We start from the raw sequence: 6,572 nt of genomic DNA on the forward strand, positions 1-6,572 counted from the left end.
TGAAGGTGACAGAAAATGGCACTATGACGGGGGGCCCAGCTAGGTGTCTATCCATCTGGTACACATCAGAATCTTCTGAGTGGGCAAAGGAGGGAAAAAGGGGTCCATTTTTTACAGAAATATAGTTATTATATGTTCATGTTTAGAAACAGAATGCTTATATTATAAACCCACTTAGCAAAAGCCCTAACAAAAGCTTGACTAATGAGGTATGGGTTAAAAGACATTGAAACCAGCTTGAGCTCATCTCTTTGGTCCTGTGTCTCCACAGCTGGGACAGCCGCCGCACCGCTCAGCCATCATCTCCCTGGGGCCTGGCCAGTCACAGAGTCAGAAGGACCTGCCAAGCCACCAACCATCCTTGGAGCTCGTAATGCCAAACTGTGGTCTCTGATGGTGTGCCTTCTGGTGATCTGGTAAACTGAGGCTGACCCTTCATTAACTACTCTGTCTCTGGCTGACAGAGACAACCCACAAAGAGTGTGCATTTGAGGTAAGGAGTCAAAATACAAGGCTTGAAGTTGGATTGAACAATATCCAACTGTGAGACACGTTTATAAAAGAGAAGAATTCTGTATATTGTTCATGCAGCGTTTGCATATTGAATATCTCCTAGGTACGAAGTCTCCTGCATCGAGGGTTGAAAAGGAAGGGCTAGTGTAGCAGTCAGGGTCAGCTAGACTGTCCTCAAGTGACGGCAGTCCCGAAATGCCAGAGCTTTAACAGGACACAGGTTTATTTCTTGCTCAGGTAACACATCCAACAAGGGTGGCCAGGAGTTGTCTGTCTCACATAGGCGTTCAGGGGCCCCTGATGGAAGCTTTCCATTTTGTAGTTGTACCTTCTGGGGACATGTGACCAATGAGGGTTCCAGGAAGGAAGAGAAGGATGGGTAAGCACACTGGCTTTTATCCCTCGGCCCAGAAGTGACAGCTGCCACTCCTCCTTATAACTTGTTGACCTGAACTAGTCATATGACCCTAAGGTATTGCAAGGGGATTTGGAAAATAGAGGACACATGGAATATTTGATGGACACTAGCAGCTTCTGTTGTAAGCGGGGAGTAGCTGTAGAATGTAGATACAGCCCCTACCCCCAATCCCTGAGCAGAACCGTGATACGAAGCAGACGGTACCCCGCAGCACCAGGAAGATGTAGCTGAAATGCTGACAAAATTTAAGGACTGGATAGATTTCCAGGCTGAATCCAGGACAGGATTTTGGAGGACATGGCATTAGCATGGTGCCCCGGGGACTGGTAGGTTTACTAGACTTCACGAACAATGGGTGTTTCTTGGAAAAGCGAAGCAGAGCCGGGAGGAGTTTGCTGGAGGGCTGGATCTGTGATGAGGAAAAAGAATATTAATGACAATGTTAATAAGAAACACTTACTAGAGCCCCAAGTATAAGGCAGGCGCAGTCCTAAGGGCTTCTCATACATCCACCCTTGCAATCATCTCGACAATCCTGGGCCGCAAGTAAGGCTCAGAGAAGGGAAGTAATTGGCCAAAGCCGCAATGTATATGGCAGAGGGGCTCAGCTGGGCTGTGTGGCTCTAGAGTGGGGACCGTGGACCCCTGGGTGGAGAAACGAGCCAGGGCCAGATTCCAGAGGGCAATGAACAACAGGAGAATGGAAGCGGAAGTGGCAGTTGAAGGATTTCAAGTGGGGAAGTGATGTAATCAGGTTTTGATGAAATAAATCACAAACTTGTCCTGGGGCCCCAGTGTAGGGCTTGGGGAGAAGAAGGTGGAAGGCTTGGCAGAGAAGGGACCCAAAGCTGAGTTCTGAGAGGTGAGGGGGCTGGGGTCCATTGGAGAGGCATGAAGGCCATTCCAGTCTGGGGACAGCTGACCGGAGATGTGGGAGAAGGACAGACTGAATTTGCCTGACTGGCTCTGAGTAGGTTTCCTGGGGTGGGGACCAATGGGGAGAGATTTTAAAGTCAGGTCAAGGAGTTCCATTTAGTAGGAAGGAAGAGACACCGACGGCTTTGAAGACACAGCCGCAGAATATGTCAAGAGCAGCCTCTTTGCCCTTCGCTGTCCCCAGTCTGACTCTAGTCACAGGCCCCAACACACCTGGCATTTCAAAGCCTGGGGCATTTTCAAAGTCAACCTGAAAGGCTCCTTGTCATTCTTCCAAAAGATCTCTGCACGACAAGAAATAAAATAATTGAAGTCAGGTTGTTTTTTTTTTTTTTTTTTCCTTTTCCTTTTTTTTTTTTTTTTTAATTTTTACAAGAGCCATTACAGAGGTGTGAAATATTAGACACTTACGCATCTGTGAATAAGATTGGAGGCAAAAACGTGTGAGTTCCCGTCTCAACTAATGAACCGGAATATGGTTTTAATTTTTGAACTGCAAAAATGTTCTGCCTTTTTTGATCGTCCCTGCAGAAGACTCCGTATTTTAATAATTCAGTGCAGCCTAATTACTTTAATTAATCACCTTCTTTTCAGAGATGTCAGTGGGCTTCCTTGTTTTCTTGTTACTGTAGGTACAATTGGGAGTTTTAAGAAATTTAAAAAATCATACGTTAAGCACACAGATTAACCCTTTTGTGAGGTCTGAGATGTGCGTCCTCTCCCCTCATAGCGCTCTGTTGTTCTCAAATGGTGGGTGGGGCTATCTCCCAAGCTCCTGTCTCTTTTCGTCCTCTTCCCTGCCTGACCCGTTAACCAAACTAGCTCTGGTCATTCCGTGCCTTAAAAACTGCTGTCTGGAGACAAAAGTAAAATGCTATTTAGAGTGAGTCAATATTTTTGCATCTTTCTGAGTCATGATGAATACACTGGGAATGACAATAGCTTTTATTGTACAATCAATATAATTTGCTTCCCTTGCAGGAAAACATAATTAGCTATAGTTCACGCAGTGGCAATGAAAATATGCTCACTTCTGAAGTTTGTTTGTGGGTGGAGAGAGTCCTTTCTGGACCAGAGTGGGGAGCTGTCCCCTCCTGGCTCCCAACCGAGGCTGACTGGGTGTCACTAAGCAGGTCACTTAACTTTGGGGGCCTTGTTAGATATCTGCACCAAGGAGAGATAATGCTTTTATACAGAGTTAATAATACATAAGTTGCATATTTAGAGGTTGAAATTTAGAGTCTGGCCTTGAATACAATCCGTATTGCTTCAATGACAGAACTGTAATATTGATTGTTCCATTGAACCCATCATTCTCTCTGTCTCTCTCTTACTCTCTCTCTATTTTCCTCATGAAAAACACAGCTTATGATTTTTATCCATTTCCACAATATATGTAAAAGAGCCCCTAATTGGTGCATATATTAAGATAGAGGGAGAGAAGGCACCATGTAACCTCCCTTCGTCTTTCCCGGGACCAGTCTGTCCCCGTTAGCGGCCAGTCCCCAGTGTGGGCTGGCTGCCTGCGACATCATTACCATGCTCTCTCCACTCCCTGGCACTAGTCTCTGGAGCCTCTGCTTAGTTCAGGCGGGGCAGCTTTGTAAGCAGTCTGAGGTTTTAGGAGAACTCAGAACAAAGTGAGGTTTGAGTGGAGATCTTGTCTGAAGTACATCTCTCAGGATTCCTGGGAAAAGGCTGCAAGGAGGCCTCCCGTTTGGGGCTCAAGGTTCAATACTTTTATTCTGAAATGCTGACTGTCTGAAATCAGATTTACTCAACCCCGACTCTGGCTTTGAACTGAATTCAGCATGCACACGCTACCTGTCACCTGAAGGGTGCAATTAGGGTCTGGACTTGGAGTTGCGTTTTCTATCAGTGCTAAGGGGTGGACGTGAGTGGAGCCTGGCATTTATTTGGCTGGAAGAAAAAGAAAGAATGGTTAAAAAAAAAAACCCACCAGCACAACGACTCCCTTTTTATCTCCTGCCATGTTCTGTCCATGCCCCGCCCTCTGTCCCACCAAATCGTCAACAATCTCAGAAGTCACGGAAATCTCTAAGAAAGAAATTTATCCTCAGATCAATTCTTGCCATGGATCCAATAAAGGCTTGTGGTCGAAAACCTCTCGGTCCTTCTGAGTCTCCTAAAATCTTCTACTGCAATCAGAGATGTTAATTGGTTGAAACTGCCTGTGGTCTTAGGAAGTGCCCCGATTACAAGGAGAAATCCTTTTATGTTGCTGGATTCCATCCACAGAATCTCTGAAGTAGGAATCTGGCAGAGGGTGAGCCCCCTTCGGGGTGTAAATAAACTGGCCAGGTCTATAACCCAATAAGAAGTCAATTTATTGCATGTGTGTTTCAAGTCACCCAGCCCAAACCCTGCACATTTATTAACAAAAAGGTGTGGGTTACAGCCGGAACCCAGACAATGGAACATGGCAAGGGAGGTGGATGGTTGTCAAGTGTACACAGTCAGTGGAGGGAAAGAGGGGACCCTGCAGGGATCAAAGCTTCTCTTCCAGCCTAAGTTTGCAAGGAACTTTCTAGAATCGAGCTGCTGAGCATGACTGGCACACAAAACTGCTTACTTTCCTAGCCCAGAGGCTGAGGCTCAAACGGCTTAAGTGGGTGAACGTTTTATAGCCCCGGTCTGGAAACCTGGGGGTGACATTCTTTGCCGCACTGCGCTCACACATGGTTGTTATCAGAACTGGAGGTTTTGTTGGGCCAGGTCTTGCCGTGACCTACTGAGATGCCAGGGCAGTGTGCTGGGAGGCTGCTCCGATGCCTTGGGCTGGGAACAGGCTGAGCGCCCCGTTTACGCACACAGAGCCGTTTCACTTACATTGCAAAAGGTTGTTTGGGCTTCACCTAATTGTGATCAGGGCTGGAGGAGGAATCAAAGCCTCCCCTACCCTGCAGCTCGAGCATAATTATGTTCCCGGAACGGTGTGTGGCGGCAGGGTGAGGGTGTGAAATGTGCCCAGCCTCGTTTGCATACTGTTCCAGACTGCCCGTGACAGTGAGCTGTTAGTGAAACCCAGGACAGTGTGAACAAAGCTGCCTGTTAATTGCTCATTCTTCAGCACTAGCCCATCGGACAACACTACCCACCTACAGCTTAAAAAAAAAATAGACCCAAAAAACTCCCATAAATTTACAGTACCTCTCTTTACTTGAACATAGCCAACACAATAATAGTCCAGCCAGAGTCTTTTTTTTTTTTTTTTTTGGGTGGCTCCCCCTCCAACCCTCCATCCCCTTCATTCCTATTGGCTCCTATGAAGTCCCAGAGAACCAATGGGATTCCTCTTCTCCATTCATGTCCTAGCAACAAGCCCTGTTCCAATCTTTCTCTGCCAAACTAACACCTGAAAAATTACATCATGAATAATGGCAAAAGCAGCAAGGGCCAGAGAAGGGCCTTTCTTTCTCTTTCTTTCTTTCTTTCTTTCTTTCTTTCTTTCTTTCTTTCTTTCTTTCTTTTCTTTCTTTCTTTCTTTCCTTCCTTTTTTTTTCTTTTCTTTTCTTTTTTTTTTTTTTTTCATCTGTCTGCTACAGAGTTCATTTAAGGTGTTTTAGTCTAGCTTCTTAAAGTGACAATGTCCTAGATTTGTGCCTATGTTTGTTTCCCCCCACAGCACACAGGCTCCTATGTAAAATATAAAATGAACAGTAATTAAATATAGTGAGAGGCCTTCGGGTGAAGTGAGGGGAAAACATTTCATTCGTTGTCATGCCTTGTAACAGTCCTCTTGCAGGGAAGCTTTTGGAGTGGAGAAATAGATTGTTCATATAGTATATTCTTTGGGAAATGACTAAAATATCCCAGACCGCAGAAGCTGCCCACCCACTCTCCTGTACCAAAATACAGCCCTTCCTGGTGACTTCTCTTGCTACAGTTAACTAGACCCAAGGCTCTTTCTATTGCGACTTTGGAATAAAGAGCTCATTCTGTTAAGGGAGTCTTGGAGCCAGGGAAGGAACTGCCTTATGAATCTGCCAAAGGTGTGGGGTTGTCGCGGTAAGGGGCTCCGGGGTGGGAGTGCTGTGAGCACGTGTGTGTCTGTGCACGTGCAGGGCTGCAAATGCAGACAGACAGCTGGGAAAATGCAAGAACAACGAGATCCCGATGACCAGGGAGGAAGGAGGTTGGGAGAGAAATCAGGAGGGGGGAGGTGAGGCGATAGGGAATGGGGCGTGTGTGGGTGGGGGTGGGGGGCAACAGAGGAGTGGGGCTGGGAAGGGGAAGGCCTCTGAGCACGCAGGCTTGTTCTCTCCAAATGTGCAAGGGTTTCTAATGAAAATGTCCACGCTTCTAGGCATTTTTCAAGACCCAGACGTTGATTTGCCGCTTGCTTCCGGCTTCCCCCACCCCACCCAGTCTAGCGCAGACAGGGAGCGGAGAGGCGCAGCCTTGCGCGTGGCCCGAGAGGGAAAGGGCGGTGGTTGGCACCTGCTCGCACCCACGTGCGCCATGCACAGCCAGCCCAGCACCGCACCCCCACCCCCGCCACTCCCCCAGTCCTAGGCACTGAGGCCCACGCACTCTGGCATCCTGGGCTCCCGGAACGCATCTGCGGAGAGCCTGTGGCACGGGTGGGAAGGGACCCAGGGCTCTGGAGGCCGTCTTGGGTGCCTTGCTGGAGAAGCAGAAAATGGATATATTTGGTGTCTGGCTCCTGCGCGGAGTTTGCAGC

General features: G+C 47.5%; 1 long non-coding RNA gene across 1 annotated transcript; it reads right to left on the bottom strand.

Annotated features, from left to right (window-relative positions):
* Positions 1-739: 739 nt before the first annotated feature.
* On the bottom strand, positions 740-6,572 carry LOC125079474 (uncharacterized). The gene is made up of 4 exons (XR_007121129.1): positions 6,422-6,572; positions 3,692-3,787; positions 2,081-2,151; positions 740-1,340 (listed from the first exon to the last, which is right to left on the bottom strand). It is a non-coding gene; the product is annotated as an uncharacterized LOC125079474 (long non-coding RNA).

This window comes from Lutra lutra, chromosome 10 (genome assembly GCF_902655055.1).
Source record: "Lutra lutra chromosome 10, mLutLut1.2, whole genome shotgun sequence".
NCBI classification, from domain to species: Eukaryota; Metazoa; Chordata; class Mammalia; order Carnivora; family Mustelidae; genus Lutra; species Lutra lutra.